This window comes from Hyperolius riggenbachi, chromosome 5, assembly GCF_040937935.1.
Source record: "Hyperolius riggenbachi isolate aHypRig1 chromosome 5, aHypRig1.pri, whole genome shotgun sequence".
NCBI lineage: Eukaryota > Metazoa > Chordata > Amphibia > Anura > Hyperoliidae > Hyperolius > Hyperolius riggenbachi.
Window position 1 is genome coordinate 272,202,746 of NC_090650.1, and position 24,063 is coordinate 272,226,808.

Genomic DNA, 24,063 nt, shown 5'->3' on the forward strand with positions numbered 1-24,063 from the left:
TCACATCGCCAGAGTCTGGATCCCGGGGGAGGGGAGTTAAAACGCCCGCTGCACTCTGCAGAGAGCTTACAGTGGCTACCACAAGTCAGGCTCAGGGTTACTGCTCCTGGCTGCTTTTTTGCACCCTAAGCCTGACTCAGGGATACTGCTTAAAATGTGCATGGAGCTTGCTTACGTATTTTGTTAAATGTCAAAATAAACAGAGCTTTATTTAAATAACAAATGAGATCAAACAAGGCCAAATCTGTAAAAAAAAAAAAAGAAAAAAAAAAAAAATATTTGCTTACAGTATGACTATACACTGTTCTTTAACATACAAGAGAGTTTTATGATTTGGCATTGCAGAGGCAGTTTTGTAAACAAATATACTTGCCATGAAATTTGTCTACTAAATGCTATATAACGCTTTGTAAATCAGTCTAACTGCTATAATCAAACTCCCACCTTAGAACTGTCAGGCTTTGCAGTTATTGTGCCATTATTATAAATGTGAAGTTGCTATTCTCTTTAAATTCTACATTTGATAATGCAGAGCTGAATGTACTTCAATCATTATGGAACCAAATTGCTGACTTGACACAAACTGTTCCGAACAAGAGACAAATGTAAATGGTGTATGAAAAGATGCTTCTTGCAATAAAGCTTAAGCCTACTTTACCTTTCATGTAATGATGACTTATATTGTTGAATTAAAAAAGACAAAACTGCAGTGTAATGAAGGATAATAGATAACCACAATGATTCTTATACAAGGTGTTTGCGGCTACCACTAACTTTTACTAAAGTTCCCCAAGGCTCTTGAACCCTGGGGAACTTTCTGTATATAATGAAAAATAAAAATGCTTAACCGCTTTTGGACCACAGGTTTACACCCCTCTAGTGATCAGGCGATTTTTCAAATTCAGCATTTTTAACAGCTCGTTGCACGGCCATACAACTTAGCACCCAAAGGAATCTTACCTCCTTTTCTTGTCCCTAACAGGGCTTTCTTTTGGTGGTCTCTGATCACCCCACTCCCTCTTCCCTTACCTTCCACTCAGAGGGACAGCTATGTGTATCCTGTACAGCGCTACACTAGAACACAGAGCTGTACAGCGGGTACAAACAGGTGTTTTTTAGAGGTTTTCTCCCCAACAGCTTGCCAGCTGTGAACACGGGCTGGCAGGATCATCATGGAGGTCCGCTCCGTGTCTCTGCAGGGAACAATCACCCATGTGTGCACGGGTTCCCTGCTAAACTATGCCTCAAGGACTTGATGCCTATTGGCGTTAAGCGGTCCGGGGGGCGTCACCCTCCCACCACCGATTGGTGTTAGGCGGTCAGGAAAGGGGAAACAGGTAGACTTAACTACCGTATATATTGAGGGGACTTTACTTTCCCAATGCAGCACCCACAGACACACTAAATACTTGTTTTATTTTTCTTGACACCCAGATGTTCTATTCCCTGCATGTTCTATTATTCAGGATATTTACATTAAATATCCTGGTTTCAGCATCAGAAACACTACCTATAGCTATAAATTGCTGTATATAGCCCTGCCCTCCCACTGAGGCTCAGCCTAGGCTGTTTATTATGTGGAATCCCCCCCCCCCCCCCGAGCATTCTGTAAAAGCAGAGATCTTATCTACTGGCTTTAGAACTAAGTAAGCAAATACGCTGCAGAGATCACCTGACAATACTATAGATGTTTTCGTTTGTGAAAATTTTCAGAAAGTAAATCAGGGAGAGGAAAGATTTTTAATAATTAATATTATAAAAAAAAGCGATTTTATTAATTATGTTATTTTGTTTAACATACCAGACAAGGTCAAATTTGCACAGACATCGGGAGAGCTAAATTGACAATTGAATTGCTTTTCTTCGTTATTGTATAATACCTGAGATAAAAGACTCACATGCAACATGTTTTGTCTTCTGGGATTGCATTAGACCCCAGGAGACGTTACTAATCTACCAGTTTTTATGATTTCCTAATAACATAAGAATTGTGGATTATGCTTTTTTAGACAGTGATTAGATCATTGTCTGCAAATTACCCAGAAGAGAAATTACCCAGTTATGAACTAAATTAGCAGTACAGAAGTACACAGACTTATATATCAGGAGACTAGAGGCACAGAAGTCTTGCCACCTAAATTCCCATCCATCAATAAGGACAGAAATAAAAAAAAAAAAGCAACACATCAGCCCTAAAGGCCACTATTATAACATGCTCATCCTCTAGCAGCAATTGTAACTTACCCTATTATGCCTACAATTACAACACATCTTTCTCAATCAGAAAATATATCACGCCTATGCAACAAGCAGCAATTATAACATTCTCCTTGCTTCTCCTGCAGTAATTATCACACTCTCCTTTCTTTAGTCAAGGTAGCAGCTGTGCCACTCCTATGAAGCAAGTATAATATCTCCACCAAGGCAACAATTCTAAAATATGCCTTTCAAGCCACACATATAACACATACAGTATATACTAAGACACCAACAATCCCTAAAGGCAACAACTGGCTTCTCACAAAACAATGAGAACACCCTAGACAAAAATATGATACCCAATTCCTTTTCAGACACCAAAAATATATTATGCCAACATTTTTACCTACAAATTCATCCCTTCTCAAAAACTCCATCTGGATTTACTGTTCTTAGATAAAACAATGGTTTGGTAACATGTAATGAGGAACTGATATTTCCACTGAAAGATACCTCACAAATAGATTCTCCATCTCTGGAACGGAGTACTTTACTTACGTCCAGTGAATCCTCTTGAAAACCTTTTCATGTTTCCAGAAGTCCAAACCTGGTAGACATTTGACTAATTTGTAAAGAATATGTATCACATTTGCACAGTCCCTTCCTTTGCAACACCATTATTTATATACAGAAATATGCACATGTAGTATTTGTAAATACTAGTGCATGTGACAGGCTGGTGAATCACGTTGGATTCAGGCAAAAAAAAAGAAAAAAGTAATATTTTGGTATTGTAATTACCCATTTCTGTGTGCAAATATTGTGTTAACACTGGATGAGATATCGTATGAAATATGCTTCCAGAAACACGTAATACAGAACTTAATTTGCCTTGAAAAAATGAAAGCTATCATGTCTATCCATCTATCTATCTAAAGTGAAAATTGCAGGAAAAATGTTTTAAAGCCACATACACACGCTGAACAAAAGTCTTTTAAATGCACGATTATCAAACAACTTGAAAAAGTTGGACAACTTTTTTAAAGTAAAGTTGGACAACTTTTGTCAAGCCGACAAGGCGTTATCACTGATAAGAGGCAGTTGGATTGATTTGAGCTGCGTCTTATCAGTGATAACGCCTTGCCATCTTGACAAAAGTAGTCCAACTTTACTTCAAGTTGTTTGATAATCATACATTTAAAAGACTTTTGTTGAGCGTGTGTATGAGCCATTAGTTGAGGATAGTTTGGAAAGGGGTTAAAACCTCTTCTAAATTTGTATTGCTGTCCTCATCTGAAGATTTCCATCACTTCCTGTCTAGACCGGAAATTGTTAAATCTGGAAATCACTCCAAGTGTTACAGAGACAGCAACAATAAAACATTTTAGCTACCCAACCTGTCCCTCTTTTCCTGTCCACGGTACCACCAGTTCCATATTTTATAAAAATTCGAAACTTTACAGACTTCTATCACCAATACAAGTACTACTATGGATTAGAAGTAAATTGCTCTGCAGTGCATAGACTTCTAGACATAAATGACTGATTTCTATCCAACAGAGGAATGAAATAGCTTATTGATGTTGCTTTAGCATAGTTTCAGGATAAAGATTGACTTTTAGCCTGTTGTTACTAATTTGTATTGAGGATAAAAGCTTTGGGAGTTCCAAAAGTTCAGACGTAAAAAAAACAGTAAGAGCCCTTTTCTACTGGCAGTGTTCCGATCTGAAAATCTGATCAGATGCGATTTTGCAATGTTGTGGAAATTGCAGGAGTAACATGATTTTCTCTGTAATGCTAGTGATCCTTTTTCCACGGCAGCAATTGTGCGCAATGTGATTTTTACCTAAGCACAATCATGCTGTGTACTGCAGTCTTCCTACAATTGGGCTAAGGTAGTAGTCTATGGGATCATATAGAAACCACACTGCAAGCACAGAGCATTTCCGTAAGATTTGCCTATATTGTGAGATTGCAATCATACTGTTGGTATGAAAAATCACGCCACAACGCACATGAAATTGCATTTAGAGAAAGCTACAAATTGCAATCAGAATTGAATCGTGATTGCGATTGCAATTGGCAGCGGAAAAGAGCTCTACAGGTTTATGTATGTTCTTTATCAATAGGCTATAAAGTAAAAGTTAGTAACACCAGTAATAGGGCAGCTCTGTCGGTATAGGAGAGACAGATGGGAGAGTGAAAAACTCCAGAGGATTCAGTTATCTGATTGCCTTGGAAAATAGCATTTGTGGAGAGTGCAAACTGGCCCCCTGAACACCCATTGGGCTATAGGCAGGCCCCTAGGACACCTTGGGATATGAGGGGAATCTTTCTCCATAACTAATTTTTCATATACCGGTAATATCTGAACCAAGTATTAAAGCAATGAAAAACAGCTCTGCTTACAACAGGTCTGCAGGAAATGTTTAAGTACAATATAGCAGTATTGCATAGTCCTGATTAAATTATTAGGCCGAAATTTAATATATCAAATTAATTTATTTTATTAACCAAGTGGATTTTAAACCCGTATAGAACTGAACTGAGACCTGAAAATAATTACGGTACATGTGTTTACACTCAAATTAACTTCCTAAAGTTTATAAAAGTCCAGTAAAATGAAAACACAACTTGTACTGCACTGCACTCTGATCCAGATTACAATTATGTGTGATGGACAGGTTGTATAATAGCTCAGCAGGGCTTCACTAGTGAGACCGCTACACAATGGGCCTTATTCTTACAGCTGAGAGGTACTTTATTATGATTATTTTCTGTGAAACAGGACATTTTAACTTGCTGTATTTTTTCATCGCAAATTTAATTTATTGGAAGTCAGAGTTGGCACATTTTGCTGATCCTAAGTGCCATAGCTGCTTCTGACCCCAATACCACAGCCTTGTGTTTATTAGAATTGTTTATATTTTTTTTTACAAGGAAATGGATCTTTTGTCTACCTTACCAGTTCGCTGCCATTGTCGTGTTTGCTTTTTAAAGGACACCTGAGGCAAAAATAAACTAATGAAGTAAATGATTGTATCTATCTTCCTTCACCAAAAATGACTTTTTAAGATATTCCACAGTTTTATGTTTAAATCTAATTTTTAAGTTTAAACTGTTTTATTGTTTTTGCTCAATGACACATTCATTGAAGTATGCCAGAGCTAAAGCAGCATCGGGTGCCATACACACGCCTGATTGTCAGCTAAGGTGGTTGATATCCCACTGTAGGTTTTGTCAAAACAATAGAAAGTAATTACATTGGTAGAAACCATACCTAAAATTGCTTCTAAAATCAGTTTTCAATCTTGGGGGATTGCCACTGTCCAGATTATTGGGTGTGTTTAGAGCAGCCTTTCTCAACCTTTTCCCCCTGGAGGAACCCTGCAAATACTTTTTGGTATTTCTTATTTCAGTACCCCCTATTATAGTGTACTTTCTATCATACTTCCCCCAATACCCACGATGGGGAAAAATGCCAAGGAACTCCTGCAGAGTACTCAAGGAACCCTGGGGTTCCAGGGAACCCTGGTTGAGAAAGCCTGGTTTAGAGGCTCAAGGCTGTGAATGTAAGCAGCTTCGAAGTGTAATGCTGGGCATACATGGTGCGTTTCTGCGGCTGAATTGAGCCATTAGATGGCTCGATTAATAATTTCCGACATGTCCGATCACCCGCCGGATCGATTCTGCGCTCGATACCGCAATGGGAATAACGAGCAGAAGATAAGAGAAGCGCCCGCGGGGACGAGCGGGAATCGATCCGGGGACGAGCGGGGATGCGCGGGAGTCGATCCGGCGGCATAATCGAGCCGTAAAAACGCACCATGTATGCCCAGCATAAGAAAGTTCTAGCATGTAAAGGTTTCCACAGCCCTATGGTTCTCTTGCTTTCAAGAGTCAGATTTTGGTTGCGAGTACAAACAGTCTTTAGTTATGTCTCTGTATCTTCCCTATTACTTTAATAGACACACATCTTCCATGTTTGAGCTTAAACCATGGATACTAAAGCATTAACCACAAACCTCTTTAACAAATGCACAAGCAGCTAATTTTATAGGACAAGCTGCATCCCACTTCCTAATTACATACCACATATAGAAGAGATAACAATACAGGAAACCGTTTATCATCCAGCCTCTGTATTCTCATGAGAAGAGAAAAAGAACACACAAGTTTTCTAATGAGCTACTGTACTGGGATGTTTGACTACTCGTGTTGCCTTTTGTCTCCTGCCCTGATCTTTTCCTATGTATACATTCTATGTATGTAATAAATGTTTGTAAAAGTATATGGAAATTAAAGATCTGATATAAACATAAAAACAAGGAACACCAAGAGCCCCAATAGTGTAAATGGTTACTAGATAGAGTAAATATTAATACTCACAAACCAGGGTTACCATTAGGCACTACTGTAAAGGCAGGTGGGGAGATTTTCCTGACCCCACTCAGGAAAAAGAAGTCGCTCTCTGTAGATGAGAAAAAGGGGTTCAACCCTCCACCCAGGGTGGACTCAATATTATGCAGGAGAACAGAGGCGCTAAGAGGATAAAAGGAAGCTAAATGAGCTTAAAAACTAAATTCTTGGTAAATAGAGGAGGTAGTGGTGGACTTACCTCCTCCAAGTAGAAACACAACGACTGTAGTAAAGACAGTCAATATATTGTATTTATATAAACATAGGTGAACTTATAAGTTTCACTCAGGTTGTCAAGTAAATCTGTAAATGGAAACATACCTCTAATGCCAAGGAAACTCGTCCCCAGTAGCCTAAAGAGAACCAGTTTTTACTTGCTAAGTGCAAATATTCACTTTAACAATTATATATAAACAAAATGGGAATTTTCAGCAGGGTTGTGAGTTTAGAGACGGAGTTGAGGAGTTAAAGCAATTTTGGGTACCTGGAGTAGGAGTAGGTGGTTTCATAAACTGAGGAGTCATAGTTAGAGGCGGATGATTTTTGTACCCACTTTATAGCCCTGCAAGGGATGTGGAGTCGGGAGTTGAGGAGTCAGAGCAATTTTGGGTATCTGGAGTGGGATGGTTTCATAAACTGAGGAGTCGGAGTTGGATGGTTTTTGCGCTGACTCCACATCCCTGATTTCAGGTTTTCAATCAGTGTTCTTTTTAAGTTTAAAGCATAAGAAAAAATACTTAGGAAGTCAAACCAGTCATGACGAGAACCCAAATGAGCTAAAAGGCAAGAGTGCTAAGCTACTGACTACCATTCTATATACACAAAATACTGAACAAGACAGTACTGTGAGCAACGCATTGATATACTGTGATATCTTCCTGGTTTACTCTTCAAAGCTTTAACAGATCATATGATTGTACAAAATACACACATTCCTATCACACTGTATACCGCTGGAAGAAGTACGGCATGGGCGGGGGATATCCCTACCCAGAAATGTCAGCAAATTGGTATCCTGACTTTACTTCCAGTCAACCCTACACAAAATGTCACTTTTAAAATGGACACATAACAGAATGATTAAATATTAAGGTCCTTTTTCATGTATTATGCCCACTCCAAGTCACCAATTTAAATGATGGAATGTCTTCAAGTAGCAAGGCAAAGGCCCAACATGTGTTACACCCTGTGTCTATGTGCACTCTGGCTTAATGAGAACATGTTACTTTTGTCATTAATGCAAAAAAAAAAAAAACACAGATGGCATACAACTAAACATATGTTGCAATTCTTTCTGAAAGAAGGTATCCATCTTCTGGGTAGACTTATATATTCATCATTGTAGGTTATGATCATTCTGTGAAGAGGTCATCATGCCCGCTGTGCTGTGACATCAGTATATATTGCTGGTCACGAGCTGTCATTAGGCATGACTGATCCAGAAACATGCTTTCTCATCACATGGAGATAAAGGTCACTGGTATTTCAGCCATATCAGTAGCTAACTGAAGTAATACATACATCCTGGGCTGCGTAATATGCTGGTGCTTTATAGACCCAATAAATAATAATAATGTTAGCAGTGTCATAGCTAAGGAGCTATGGTCGCCGGTGCAAGTTTTACATGGGGCCCCCCAAGCACTTTATACATAACAATTGATCCGGCACACCAAAACTTGCCAAGGATTTCCACAGTGTCAGAGGAGAAAGAAGGGGATGGGAAACAGTTTGTTAATGATTACTACTATTTAAAGCATCTATAAAAGTGATTATTAACAGCACAGGGCCAATAGAGTGCCAATATTGTGCTTGAGGGAGGGCACCTCAGAACCAAGGGCCCCGATGCGGTCGCTACCTCTGCAACCCCTATTGCTACACCACTGAATGTTAATAGTTCATAGTTCAAAACACAAGCCTATATTATATATGCCTAAAGCTATGAACAGGTATTTGATGATTATTATGCAGTATGAAATTAAGGTTGAGAAATGAGCAGCTATTTTTACAGACTGTACAACGTTCTGTCTCCAGGTCTGCTTGGGGACAGGGACGGATCTAGGGGGAGGGGGGGGGGGGGGCAAGCGGGTCTCTTGCCCAAGGCGCAGTTTGTTCAATTCTTAAAAAGGCGGCAAAATTTGGATGGGGAATGGCAGTTTAGGTGCCAAAACCTGACCTTGCCCCAGGCGCAACTTGGTCTAGATCCGTCCCTGCTTGGGGGAGTAACTGATCAGCCATATTGGCATTAACATAACCATCTAATCACTACTGTTCCACTATGGGATAGAGTGGATGTGGCATGCATGTCTCTTGCCTCTCTCCCCCCCCCCCCCCTACCCTCCTCCATAGAAACCAATACACATTTGTTCACAGATCTTTCAGCAATCCATTGATCACTGGGTGTAAAACAGTGTTTTGCATGCTCGACTACAATCAGAGGTGTTGCTAAATATAAAGACACAGGTAGCTGGATGATGACAGAAGGAGCATAACAGAATTCCCAAGGCACAACTACATGATGAAATATCACTTATTCTGTTACTAGACATGACAAGAAATCTTTCACACTGTGGGCCATATGCAATTCACTTTTTCACCTGAGATTTCTCCTAGGAGATAATTTTTCATCTTCGATTTAATATAACTTTCCAGCACTTTTCAACTAAAAAAGTACCAAAAAGTTGGCAACAAAGTACTAACAAAATTATTTTGAGCATTTTTGAGCTTTCTGGTGGCTTAAAAGGCATTTTATTGACAAGTTTAAAATTATCACCTAGGAGAAAACTCAGGTGAAAAAGTGAATTGCATATGGTCCTGTATGTTGAAAAACGGATGCATTTTAACTAACCAGTTGTTACATAACAGTGCTTAGTGAAAAGCTTTCAGTTAAAATACATATGCAGTATAATCTTGTTATAATAAACACTAGTGACTTAAGCCCCTTTAAAAATGGGCTCTAGGTCTGTCACCACGTGCACCCGACCGCCGCGCGCACACACACACACGCCCCCTCAGGTCGTCTCCTGGCCCTGCGTCCTGTCCCAACGGCTTTGTCAGTATAGGACATGCGCAGTAGCGCAAAAGCACTGACACACAGACATGGGACGCAGGGACACATATGTGTCATATGTCAGTGTGAAACCCATGGTCGGCTGCTAGTTTCAGGCTGGTTGCAAGCAAGTTCATGCCTGATAACATTTGTAAGACAAGAAGAATGGTGCTGGATATACAGTATTGTACAAATAAGCAGCCTGGGGAAAATGAGGAATAATGTTAACACCAACAAGAGAGGATGAAGTGTTACTACTTCCTCTTTGCAATCACCGATAAAAGTATCATCACAATCCTCCCACGAGATTGTACACACTCCCAGGTATCTCTTCCTTTATTAGCGATGACACTCCTGGTAGTGTGTGGAGCACAGTACAGGCTACTTTCACTTGTAGTGCATATCAGAGCGGGCCATCTTGCTTCAAAACTAAAGGGGCCCATACACAGAACGATCGATTTCCATCCGTCGATTGGTCCGTGCGGAAGATTTTTCTCGATCGCCGGCGGGTCGGGAGTGCGTCGATACTGGGATTCGAATGCCCGGCGACCGACGCAATACAGCGAGTATACATTACCTGTTCCGGCCGGCGCCAGTCCCCGCCGTCACCGCTGCTTCTTCTCCGCGCTGAGCTCCAGGGCTGCAGCTACACAGAACTTCCTGTCCCGGCAGGAAGTTTAAACAGTAGAGCGCCCTCTACTGTTTAAACTTCCCCTGGACAGGAAGTTCAGTAGCTGCAGGAACGGTCTGGAGCCCGGAACGGAGAAGAAGCAGCGGTGACAGCGGGGGCTTGCGCCGGCCGGAACAGGTAATGTATGCGGGGGGAGGGGGTGGTGCGGCGGTAGCAGCGGCAGTTCCACAGATTGTGATCGGTTTCAGGCTGAAATCGATTCACAATCTGTTTGCAGTAAAGGTGGCCATACGATCCCTCTGTGATCAGATTCGATCAGAGAGGGATATCTGTTGGTCGAATCTGATGGCAAATCGACCAGTGTATGGCCACCTTAAAGAGGGTGCAGAAGAGAGTGCCAAGTCCCACCCACAGAGGTATCGGTGCCACTTGCACTACAGATACGAGGGGCTTATCATGATTGGTTGCACTTGGAAGAGAGGCTTCATGATTGGCTCAAGTGTGAGCAGAAAGTTTTGCAGGACACATGCTGCAAGTCTTGCCACCGGAGGTATCAGAGCAACTCACAGGAAGCGGCTGCCTCTATTCAGTGATGGCTGCAAGGTCTAAGAGGCCCTGGGTACCATACCAGCAAGTTACCCAGCCTAGCTATGCAGCCCTAAGGTATGCATAACCTTGTAATCCAACAAATGTGCAAGTGCTTGTACTCTACCTCCAATGGGAGGACAGAGTTGGTCCATTGCAGCAGAGAATGTACCAGGGCATGCTGGGCCATTTCTAGGAAATTTTTTGATATAGTAAACTTCTAATATAGTAAACCAGGTTTTCCTGGTCCTTTGGAGCGTACTATAATGAGATTATACTGCAATGTGAACATACAGGAACACTGCCATTACCTTCACCTGGGCTGCACATCAGTTGTCTGTTCAGATATAACTGACAGCAACTGATTAAGTGTAAAAGGATCTAAGAGTGGTGAGCTTCTTCCAAAGGTTGATACTGAATTTTGTTTCCCCCACAGGTCAGACTGGGTGCTGGGGAGTGGGTACTTCAAGACTGCAAGTTGAGCATTAGGGATCTAGAGAATATCTGGACTTATATTAAAATCTTTATTTTAGTATAAATATTTTCTTAGTTTAGTCTGTACTCATCCCCATCCTTACATTCTGAATAACATGATAATGCAGAGCCAAAACTAAACTATCATGTATTTCAATGTTTCACTATTATAGTGTTTACTATTACTTCAGGTCATTTGACAAAATTGGAAAACCGGATTTTAAGTTGCAAAAGACATCTTCAAAACAATAACCTAACATTTGGACATGCTATATTTAGAACTGTGGCTGTAAAGGGTCACCAAATATCATCTAAGAATATGGAAGGCCCGGTTCACATCTGCGTTTTTTTGCGGAGCCGGTCGTACGGATCCGGCCATCAGGAACAGGTAAAAACTGCCAATGTGCTGTAAACTGTCAGTTTTCTATTTGTTCCTATGTAGCTGCAAAACCTTCCGTTCCGCTGAGAAAAATGGTCCAGAAAATTGGGTCCGGCTGCATTTTTTTGCCTGTTCAGCGGAACGGACAACAGAACCGTGCGGCCGGTTCCGTTGGCAAAAGCGAATGTGAACCTAGCCGAAGGGCTGTTAAAAGACTAAAAAATTAAAGAGACACTGTAGTGACATAGGAGTATGTGGTAAATTATTCAGGATAATCATTTTTACTATAATTTTCCTGGTTTCAGCATCAGAAACATTTCCTTTATCTGTATATTGCTGTATTGGTATGTAGCCCCGCCCCCAGTGATGCTTAGCCTAAGCTGTTTAGCTATGCTGAATTCTCCTCCCAGAGCATTCGGTGAAAACAGGCGTTATTTTCACAGGCTTTGGAGTCTTCAGTAAACAAATATTCTGCTGAGCTGCACCGGACCGGACTAAAGCTGCCACCTGTGTTAAATTTCAGGATGTAAATCAGGGTGAGGAAAGATTTTACAATGGGTAAACACTGATTAAATAATTTATAAAGAAATATTGTTATAAAACTAAGCATTTTTTCTTCATTACATTATTTTCACCACTGTTCCTCTTTCAGGTGCCTTCACATGCAACCGCAGAGATCGGGGACAGTTCGGGCGGAGTTCTACATAGGCGCATTGCTAGTCGGCACACCGGATCCCTTGATGATACATACACAGGTCAGATTCTTGGTAGAAGCAGTTCCTACTAGCTTATGGTCATTTTATACATGGTATAAGATTTTTACCCTATTATTAATGTATAATTTTATAATAGGGTTAATGTATAAATTATTATTTACTTGGTCATTTTTTTTTTTTGCGGGTAATAGACACTGCTGATCTTTGTTTTACTACAAACATGTAATGTTAACATTTTGCTTTCCTGCTCTGACCAATTTAAGTAATGTTAGAGGAAGTTGTACAAAAGGAAGTACACACGTGATGCAACATTTCAATTTGCAGGTCTAGAATTACCTAAATTAGTAATGGGAACTTCTAAGCACATTATGAGATTATATATAACACTTACTTAACAGTTTTTGACAGGTTTTTTTTTCAATTTGGTTTGTTACTACAGAATTCACTTTCAAATATGAACTCCACCCATTACTATTCTATACATATACACTCGTTCATATAGGATACATGTATACACATGCTTTATAGTGATACATAGAGACAACTGCTAGCTGTAGTCTTCAAAAATGCACTGTGAAAGTGATCCAAACAGGTGGTAATTTTGGTAAGCACATTGCTAGACTTCAATACCAGGAAGCCTAGTTAGAAAACCCCTGTGAATGTGAAGAGGCATGCTGAAGTAGTAAGGGCCCATTCACATTGCAATAAAAATCGCTGTTCCAAAATGAAAAAAACCTCAAAGCACAAAAAAAATCGGAGATAAACGCATCATATACACTTCACCACTTAGGCGCACATTAAAAAAGGGGGTCGGGGAAAAAGGGAGCAGGGTTTTAAACGATAAGCATGAATAACGTTTAAAAAAAATTGTGCTATATTTTGTTTAAAAATAATGTTTTATAAAGTTATAAATTATTAAATAATGTGTATGAAATCGGCAATTGTAAAAACATTAATCTTCCCTGTTTAAAAAGTGAAATGTATAAGAACGTTTTATAAAACATTAATAAGAATTTTACTAAAACTATACCTAACCCTACTCTCACACAGAACCCTCCCTGTACCTACCCCTAACCCCTTGACCCCCCTGGTGGTGCCTAAACCTAAGATCCCCCCCCCTGGTGGTGCCTAAACCTAAGACCCCCCTGGTGGTACCTAAGCCTAAGACCCCCCTGGTGGTGCCTAAACCTAAGACCCCCCTGGTGGTGCCTAAACCTAAGACCCCCTGGTGGTGCCTAAACCTAAGACCCCCCTGTGATAAGCATTAATAACATTTAAAGAAAAATATTGTGCTGTTTTTCGTTTAAAAATAATGTTTAAAAAATTATAAATCATTAAATAATGTGTAATCATGAGAAGCAGTTATAAAACATTAAAAGTCTCCGGGCGCCGCTTTTAAAACGTTATATTTCTCCGGCGCCCTTTATTCCTGTTGGGCGCCCATTAAACGATATTTATTATGGGAGTGAATGGCGGCGCCCTTTTTGTCCACCTGCCTCATGCGCCCAAATTTCCTGCCTCCACCACTTAGGGGTTTTTCCCTATATGGACTATGGACTAGAGCAATTTTCACCTTTCAGCGCTCCTTCAATTGGTATGGGTGAGGCAGTCCAAAATATGTATTAAGTCAAACATATAACCTGTATATACAATTTTATACAGTGTGATTTTAAATGCGATTATTTGTGTAACTCAATAAATTAAGGGGGTTTTTGGGCTTCACTTTTATAGTATATTGTAGTCTTAATGCACTACAAAAATGAGAAGAATATGGAGGCTGCCATATTTATTTCCTTCTAAACAATACCAGTTGCCTGGCAGCCCTGCTGGTCTGTTTGGCTGCATTAGTGTCTGAATAACACCAGAAACAAGCCTGCAGCTTGATATGCACGTTTCTTCAGGATCTATAGCTAAAAATATTACAGGGAGTGCAGAATTATTAGGCAAATGAGTATTTTGACCACCTCATCCTCTTTATGCATGTTGTCTTACTCCAAGCTATATAGGCTCGAAAGCCTACTACCAATTAAGCTCATTAGGTGATATGCATCTCTGTAATGAGAAGGGGTGTGGTCTAATGACATCAACACCCTATATCAGGTGTGCATAATTATTAGGCAACTTACTTTCCTTTGGCAAAATGGGTCAAAAGAAGGACTTGACAGACTCAGAAAAGTCAAAAATAGTGAGATATCTTGCAGAGGGATGCAGCACTCTTAAAATTGCAAAGCTTCTGAAGCGTGATCATCGAACAATCAAGCGTTTTATTCAAAATAGTCAACAGGGTCGCAAGAAGCGTGTGGAAAAACCAAGGCGCAAAATAACTGCCCATGAACTGAGAAAAGTCAAGCGCGCGACTTGCCACCAGTTTGGCCATATTTCAGAGCTGCAACATCATTGGAGTGCCCAAAAGCACAAGGTGTGCAATACTCAGAGACATGGCCAAGGTAAGAAAGGTTGAAAGATGACCACCACTGAACAAGACACACAAGCTGAAACGTCAAGACTGGGCCAAGAAATATCTCAAGACTGGATGGGCCCGTGGCTGGATTGGTAAAGGGCAGAGAGCTCCAGTCCGACTCAGACGCCAGTAAGGTGGAGGTGGAGTACTGGTTTGGGCTGGTATCATCAAAGATGAGCTTGTGGGGCCTTTTCGGGTTGAGGATGGAGTCAAGCTCAACTCCCAGTCCTACTGCCAGTTTCTGGAAGACACCTTCTTCAAGCAGTGGTACAGGAAGAAGTCTGCATCCTTCAAGAAAAACATGATTTTCATGCAGGACAATGCTCCATCACACGCATCCAAGTACTCTCCAGCGTGGCTGGCAAGAACGTGTATAAAAGAAGAAAAACTAATGACATGGCCTCCTTGTTCACCTGATCTGAACCCCATTGAGAACCTGAGGTCCATCATAAAATGTGAGATTTACAAGGAGTGAAAACAGTACACCTCTCTGAACAGTGTCTGGGAGGCTGTGGTTGCTGCTGCACGCAATGTTGATGGTGAGCAGATCAAAACACTGACAGAATCCATGGATGGCAGGCTTTTGAGTGTCCTTGCAAAGAAAGGTGGCTATATTGGTCACTGATTTGTTTTTGTTTTGTTTTTGAATGTCAGAAATGCATATTTGTGAATGTTGAGATGTTATATAGGTTTCACTGGTAAAAAATAAATAATTGAAATGGGTATGTATTTGTTTTTTGTTAAGTTGCCTAATAATTATGCACAGTAATAGTCACCTGCACACGCAGATATCCCCCTAAAATAGCTAAAACTAAAAACAAACTAAAAACTACTTTCAAAAATATTCAGCTTCGATATTAATGCGTTTTTTGGGTTCATTGAGAACATTGTTGTTGTTCAATAATAAAATTATTCCTCAAAAATACAACTTGCCTAATAATTCTGCACTCCCTGTAAAGGCAGAGTATCGGCAGGATAGCCAGGCAACTGGTAATGTTTAAATGGAAATAAATAAAGCAACCACCATATCCCTCTTGCTTTAGTTGTTCTCTAGGGTTCATTCACACCAAAATTTGTGAAATGCAATTGGAAAATCACAATTGCAAATTCAAACGTGTTTTGCGTTTTACAATTTTTACTATGTTGGCCTCAATTAAAAACGCTTGCCATCTTTATCTGCTTGCTGCAAAATCTAGAATAGAATGCAGGCTAGAATAAAGGGAGCACTGCGATAAGGGAACCCCCCCCCCCAAAAAAAAAAAAAACCACACACTAGCTTTTAACCACTTAACGACTGCAGTCTTAAAACCCCTTAAAGAGACACTGAAGTGAAAAAAAAATGATATTATGATTTATATGTGTAGTACAGCTAAGAAACAAAACATTAAGATCAGATACATCAGTCTAATTGTTTCCAGTACAGGAAGATTCAAGAAACTCCAGTTGTTATCTCTATACAAAAAAGCCATTAAGCTCTACGACTTTCAAAGTCGTGGAGAGGGCTGTTTTCTGACTTTTATTATCTCAACTGTTAGTTAATTTTTTACTTTTCCTCTGGCAGAGGAGAGGTCATTAGTTCACAGACTGCTCTGAAAGAATCATTTTGAATGCTGAGTGTTGTGAAATCTGCACATATTATAGAATTATGCAATGTTAGAAAAAACACTATATACCTGAAAATAAAAATATGAGAATATTTTCTTTGCTGCTAATCTTCTAGTAATTATTCATAGTACACAACCAATTAATTATATCATATATTTTTTTTTTCGCTTCAGTGTCTCTTTAAGGACCAGACACTTTTTTTTCCATTCAGACCATTGCAGCTTTAACAGCTTATTGCTCGGTCATACAACCTACAATCTAAATGAATTTTCCCTCCTTTTCTTGTCACTAATACAGCTTTCTTTTGGTGCTATTTGATTGCTGCTGTGGCTTTTAGTTTTTATTATATTCATCAAAAAAGATGAATAACTTTCTGTGCTGACATTTTTCAAATAAACTAAAATTTCTATATAATTTTGTGTCTAAATTTATTGTGCTACATGTCTTTGATCAATAAATAGACACTTATTGGATTTTTTTTTTTTTTTTTTGTTTGGGTAAAAGTTATAGCGTTTACAAACTATGGTGCAAAAAGTGGATTTTCCCATTTTGAAGCATCTCTGACTTTTCTAACAACCTGTCATGTTTCATGAGGTGCTAGAATTCCAGGATAGTATAAATACCCCCCCAAATGACCCCATTTTGGAAAGAAGACATCCCAAAGTATTAACTAAGAGGCATGGGGAGTTAATAGAAGATTTTATTTTTTGTCACAAGTTAGCGGAAAATACCACTTTGTGACCAAAAAAAAAACTAAAAAAAAAAGTTTCCATTTCTGCTAACTTGTGACCCCCCAAAAAAATGAAATTTGCCACGGACTCACCATGCCCCTCTCTGAAAACTTTAGGGTGTCCATTTTCCAAAATGGGGTCATTTGTGTGGTGTGTTTACTGTCCTGGCATTTTGGGGGGTGCTAAATTGTAAGCACCCCTGTAAAGCCTAAAGGTGCGCATAGGACTTTGGGCCCCTTAGCGCACCTAGGCTGCAAAAAAGTGTCACACGAGGTATCGCCGTACTCAGGAGAAGTAGTATAATGTGTTTGGGGGTGTATTTTTACACATACCCATGCTGGGTGGGAAAATATCTCTGTAAATGACAATTTTTTGATTTTTTTTTTTTTTTACACACAGTTGTCCATTTACAAAGATATTTCTCCCACCCAGCATGGGTATGTGTAAAATTACACCACAAAACACATTATACTACTTCTCCTGAGTACGGCAATACCAACTGACTAGGGCTGAGCTCTCGGATTCCGAATTTCGAGTTTGCCATCGGAATTTGGCAGTTCTGAGTAAGCTCTCAAAACCCGAAAATTCGGCAATTCCGAGTACCGAATTCGCGTTTACATTGAAGTCAATAGTGCTAAATTCCATGGTTAATTGTAAAGCCCCCTTACATGCTATCATCACCAAATTTGGCATGTACGTTAAGCAGATGAGTAGGAACATGGTTAAAAAAAATATTGTGAAAAGACTTTATAGTTTTTGAAAAAAATCGATTTTAAAGTTCCATAGGAAAAATGTTTTTTAAACTGTGTAAAATGACACTGCTGCAGAACAGGGTACTGCATTCCGAGTTCTGTATACATATTGTATACATTTCATGAAAACAGACAGCGTGGGGTCCCCCCTCCCAAGCCTCCTTAACCCCTTGTCCCCCATGCAGGCTGGGATAGCCAGAATGCGGAGTCCCGGCCACGTGGGGCTTCACACCCTGAGCTATACCAGCCCGCATGGTCCATGGTATGGGGGGGCTCTGGAGGAGAGGGGCGGCCAACCTCCCCCTCTCCCCCAGAGCCCTTGTCCAATCCATGGACAAGGGGCTCTTCCCCACCTCCGGTGCCCCAGGAGGAGGTGGGGGCCGCCGACATCCTGGGGGGTTCATGGTGCCATCCGGGGTTCCCCTTTAACAAGCGGACCCCGGAAGCCGCCCCCTCCCCAGGAGAAATGAGTATAGGGGTACACGGTATCCCTTACCCATTTCAGCAGAGTTAAAAAAAGAAATAAAAACACGACAACGAAAAAAGTCCTTTATTGTTCTAAATTAACCAGGGATACTTACCTTGGGATAATTTCACGCCAGTAACCTCAGGAGTGGTCCCACGCCAGTATCCTCTTAGGACATCTCACCACCCTCCCACACTGACGAACTCCCACCACTGAATGGTCACAGTCAGCCTCTGCATCTGTATAGCAGAGGCTGAGAACACGAAAATGTTGCCTTTAAAACAAGAAATTTCGGCAAACAGTGATGCAATACAAATGGCCACTGGGAAATCCCCGATCGCTGGAGGCCACACTAGAGTGGCGAAACCAGTGATTTTTCACATAGATGGTGGGTCCAGGTGACCAGAGCAGGAGGTTCCCTAATCCCCTGGACCCACCCATTCATGTGAAATAACGCGTATTCTGACACTCTGAGGTGGCCTCCGGGGAACGGGGATTCCCCAGCAGCCATTTTGTTTATGACACTGTTTGCTGAAAATTCTTGTTTTAGCAAATAATTTTCGTGTTTCTAGCTTATGCAATACAGATTGCAGAGGCTGTCTACAGCCATTCATCCCCAGGAGTTCTGCAGGATCGGCAGGTGCGCGGGACCTCCTAAGAGGATAGAGGGGGGCACAGCGCAGGAAGGTGGGAAAGTGGGCACAGAGCGGCGGGGAGGGGGGGGAAGCCTCCCCTCCCTCACCTAGGGCCCCCCTTGCGCACTCCCCCCCACCTCCAGAATTCCAGCCAGCCAGCGGAACGGCTTACCGAGAGCGATAGCTCTGTGTGCCGCTGGTCAGGTATTCTGCACTGACACGGTCCAATCACGCTCTCGCAGTACTTCCTGTGAGAGCGTAATTGGGCAATGCAATGCAGGAGACCAGACCAGCAGCGGCACACAAAGCTCTTCTCTCGGTAAGTGATTCCCGCTCGCTGCCGCTGCTGGCTGCAATTTTGGAGGGGGAGCACAGAAGGGGGACCCTAGGTGAGGGAGGGGGGAAGGCTACCACTCCTCCCTGCCACTCTGTGCCCACTGCCCCCCCTTCCAGCATGGGGGCCCCCACTAACTGGTGACCTGCCTACCTAAACTGGGGACACCTATAGACCTGGGTATATCTATACTGGGGACACCTATATACCTGCCTACCTAAACTTGGAAGCTTGGCAGCGAGCCGGAATCACTTACCGAGAGAAGAGCTCTGTGTGCCGCTGCTGGTCTGGTCTCCTGCATTGCATTGTCCAATTACGCTCTCACAGGAAGTACTGCGAGAGCGTGATTGGACAGTGTCAGTGCAGAATACCAGACCAGCGGCACACAGAGCTATCGCTCCCGGGGGGTTGGCCGCCCCTCTCCTCCAGAGCCCCCCCATACCATGGACCATGCGGGCTGGAATAGCTCAGGGTGCGAAGCCCAACGTGGCCGGGACTCCGCATTCTGGCTATCCCAGCCTGCATGGGGGACAAGGGGTTAACGAGGCTTGGGAGGGGGGACCCACGCTGTCTGTTTTCACGAAATGTATACAATATGTATACAGAACTCGGAATGCAGTAACCTGTTCTGCAGCAGTGTCATTTTACACAGTTTAAAAAACATTTTTCTTATGAAACTTTGAAATCGATTTGCTCAAAAACTCTTTTCACAATTTTTTTTTTTTACCATATCCCTTCTGCTTAATAAACATGGCAAATTTGGTAATGATAGCATGTACGGGGGCTTTACAATTAACCGCAGAAGTTAACACTATTTAATTCAATAGAAATGCACTCGGAACACGAAAATTTGGAACACGAAACTCGGTTTTTGCATGCGGTACACGAAATTTCGACGAAATCGGATTTCAGCTGTTCCGATCAGCCCTACAACTGACACTTTTTTGCAGCCTAAGTGCGCGAAGGGGCCCAAAAGTCCTATGAGTACCTTTAGGATTTCACAGGTCATTTTAAGGCATTTGATTTCCAGACTACGCCTCACGGTTTAGGGCCCCTAAAATGCCAGGGCAGTTTAGGATCCCCCAAGTGACCCCATTTTAGAAAGACAATGCCCCAAGGTATTCCGTTAGGAGTATGGTGAGTTCATAGAATATTTTATTTTTTGTCACAAGTTAGCGGAAATTGATTTTTATTGTTTTTTTTTCCACAAAGTGTAATTTTCCACTAACTTGTGACAAAAAATAAAATCTTCTATGAACTCATCATACACCTAATGGAATACCTTGGGGTGTCTTTTTTTTCTAAAATGGGGTCACTTGTGGGGTTCCTATACTGCCCTGGCATTTTAGGGGCCCAAAACTGTGAGGAGTAGTCTGGAAACCAAATGCCTCAAAATGACTGTTCAGGGGTATAAGCATCTGCAAATTTTGATGACAGGTGGTCTATGAGGGGCCGAATTGTGTGGAACCGGTCATAAGCAGGGTGGCCTCTTAGATGACAGGTTGTATTGGCACTGAATGCAGGAAGCGCAGGATGTTCTCAAATCGTGACCTGGACATGGCTCTGCTGCATGGGCATGAGATGTATTGGGTGCGTAGACCAATAAGACCGCAATACATTCTTTTTGACTAGACCCATGTTATGGAGAAGGCCCCAAAAAATGTTACGTTTGGAAATTTGGAGTGGTTTTCACCGAAATGGCTGGGCATGGTAGTTTCTTGGATTGGCGGTTGCGTATTGTGTGGCATGGCGGTTGCGTATTGTGTGGCATAACGGTTGGTCTCAGCCACAATTAAGTCATAGAGACCAGCAGTGATCAGAAAAAAAAAATTATGCCACTGCGGTGGGGAGGGGGAGGGTTTGGCCGGGTGATCAGAAGCCTGCAGGGGGCAGATTAGGGCCTGATCTGATGGATAGGAGTGCTAGGGGATGACAGGAGGTGATTGATGGGTGTCTCAGGGTGTGATTAGAGGGGGGAATAGATGCAAGCAATGAACTGGGGAGGTCTGAGGGCGATCTGAGGGTGTGGGCGGGTAATTAGGTGCTCGCAAGGGGCAGATTAGGGTCTGATCTGATGGGTAGCAGTGACAGGTGGTGACAGATGGGTGATTACAGATACACAAGAAAAAGAAAAAGCAACCCCTCTATATGTAAATTATCAATGAGCACTGATTGGACCAGGACACCAAGGAAGTATAATATATATCTTTATTGAAGCCAAAATGTAAAAAATAAAAACATCTAAAACAAAGCAAGCCGTATCCATGCCTATATAAGGCCCCAATGATTGCAATTATGCGGTTGGCCTCGCAGGTAACAGAGGGCACAGCAATGTATAATCAATAAAGTACAATAGTTTCCAAATAGTGCGTCCCTCTCAAAACAACATGTGAAAAAGTCATCTCAGTATTAAGGAATAATGCAATTTAAATAAATTAGATTAAATTGAATACTGAGTCACACTATGCATCCAGAGGAGCGCACTAATGTATATAGAAAGATAGCTGTACCTATATAAATTCCTAAATAGTACAATAATAAAAAAGTGCTAATAGTATTGAAATCAATCAATCAATAAACAGTAAATTGCAGGAGTCACAAAGTGCATAAGCGTGCATAATAAATGGGAGCAATTACTCAACAAGCAATAAAGTGCCTAGTGCAAATAATAGTGAATTGTCAATGTGAACAATTATATGATACCAAGACCGAGAAAATTATAAGAACAAGGTAGATGAAAGTGACAGTGTGTTAAGAGACTGATGGCAATATTGTAGTGGCACAATTAGATAGGAATTGGCGAAGCTCACCTAAATAAGCAGATCAATATGGCCTGGGGACGGCTGCATGGGCGCTCCAGCAATTGTTGAGCAATTTCTCCCATTTATTATGCACGCTTATGCACTTTGTGACTCCTGCAATTTACTGTTTATTGATTGATTCAATACTATTAGCTCTTTATTATTATTGTACTATTTAGGAATTTATATACAGGGAGTGCAGAATTATTAGGCAAGTGGTATTTTTGAGGAATCATTTTATTATTGAACAACAACCATGTTCTCAATGAACCCAAAAAATTCATTAATATCAAAGCTGAATATTTTTGAAAGTAGTTTTTAGTTTGTTTTTAGTTTTAGCTATTTTAGGGGGATATCTGCGTGTGCAGGTGACTATTACTGTGCATAATTATTAGGCAACTTAACAAAAAACAAATATATACCCATTTCAATTATTTATTTTTACCAGTGAAACCAATATAACATCTCAACATTCACAAATATACATTTCTGACATTCAAAAACAAAACAAAAACAAATCAGTGACCAATTGTTATGATCGCTTCTGCAGCGTTTACTGCTGACTGCAGTGGTATTGCAACCCAAGCAGTTCTGATGTCATTACATGCATTTGCTTGCATAGTTTGGTTTGCACTTAAACTAGTTGCTGATTCCATCTGCAGTCGCTCTGAAGTTAATGACAGTTTAATATGCTTTTGTGTAAACAAACATTGTCTGCTGCAATGGAGGGGCAATCCCTTTCCTGCAGGCTGCATATTATTGTCTGCCTTTTCCTGCTGTCAGCCTGTGATTAATTACCATTCACTTGTGTGGGAATCTGCAGGTCTGCTCCCATTGGATGACCTCAGTATAAAGAACTGCTTCCTGCAATGCCTCATGGGCTACCATAGTCTCAGATTCTGTCTGTTACTCTGCTCGTGCCCCACTTCGTTCCTAGTCCGTGTGGACTGCGCTGACTCCTGCGAAGGGGTCAGCGAGTCCTCCTAGTTCTGCTCTTGTTCTAGAAGTTGTTACTCTGCTTGTCTTGTGTCATATGTTGGTTCATCGCCAATATATACGCATACTTGCACGTTTATTATTTTCCTTGTATTCGTGTTACGTTGATACATCAGTGTCGCTGATATATACGTACTGTTTTTATCCTGTGTTCCGTTAGTCAGCGTTCCAGCACGCTGAGCTAGTTATCCTGTTCCTGGTCCTGTTTGTGGATTGCGTTCATCTCTGCGAAGAGATAGCGAATCCTTCTGAGTCTTGTTCCCTGTATTACTCCAGTCTTAGTCAGAGTTCCTGCTTATGTCATATATCGGTTCATTGCCGATATATACATATGTTAGTCAGACGTTACAAATAGTTTCATTGATAGCTGTAATTGTAATACGCTAGGAAATCATACTTATTGTATATTTATCTGTGTTACGTTTATCTATCTTGATCCTGCTATTTCCTGACTATCCTGTCCTGTCTTTGTGAGGCACGCCATCGCTGCAAACGCATTGGCTACCTCATTCCAGTCTGTTTTATTGTGGATGCTTGCTGTCACTAAGTAGTGGCTAGTTAAGCAAGCGTTCATTCTGTCTACCTGTCCTGTTCTCCTCAGTCCTGGTTTATGCTCTCAGCGCTACTTTGCGCTGAGACGTTATTACGAAAGTGTTGTTTGTGGCTGTTCGGATCTGCACCGGCTCTGTGCACCACAATCTCCTATTGGAGTCAGTCCTCTCCTCCACTAAACTGGGGATATCCTGATTCCTTGTGCTGGTGTGTGTACCTCCTTCACGTCAGCTTATGTGTTGCATGCTGACTGTGGAGATTACACCTCCAAGCTTAACACC

The 24,063-nt window shown here is 41.3% G+C and overlaps 1 protein-coding gene and 1 long non-coding RNA gene across 9 annotated transcripts in view; one reads left to right on the forward strand and one right to left on the reverse strand.

Moving 5' to 3' along the window:
* Positions 1–24,063, reverse strand: part of ATXN1 (ataxin 1) — a 439,823-nt gene that overhangs the window by 202,988 nt on the left and 212,772 nt on the right. The gene's annotated exons all lie outside the window — the stretch shown is intronic.
* The window catches only part of LOC137518726 (uncharacterized), a 102,878-nt gene continuing 90,052 nt past the window's right edge, over positions 11,238–24,063 (forward strand). For 2 of the 3 annotated variants that reach the window (XR_011020876.1, XR_011020874.1), the window contains exons 1-2: positions 11,241–11,316; positions 12,386–12,488. This is a non-coding gene — a long non-coding RNA (uncharacterized lncRNA). Of the gene's footprint in view, positions 11,317–12,385; positions 12,489–24,063 lie in introns of all 3 variants that reach the window. The other variant, XR_011020875.1, reaches the window with a different exon arrangement.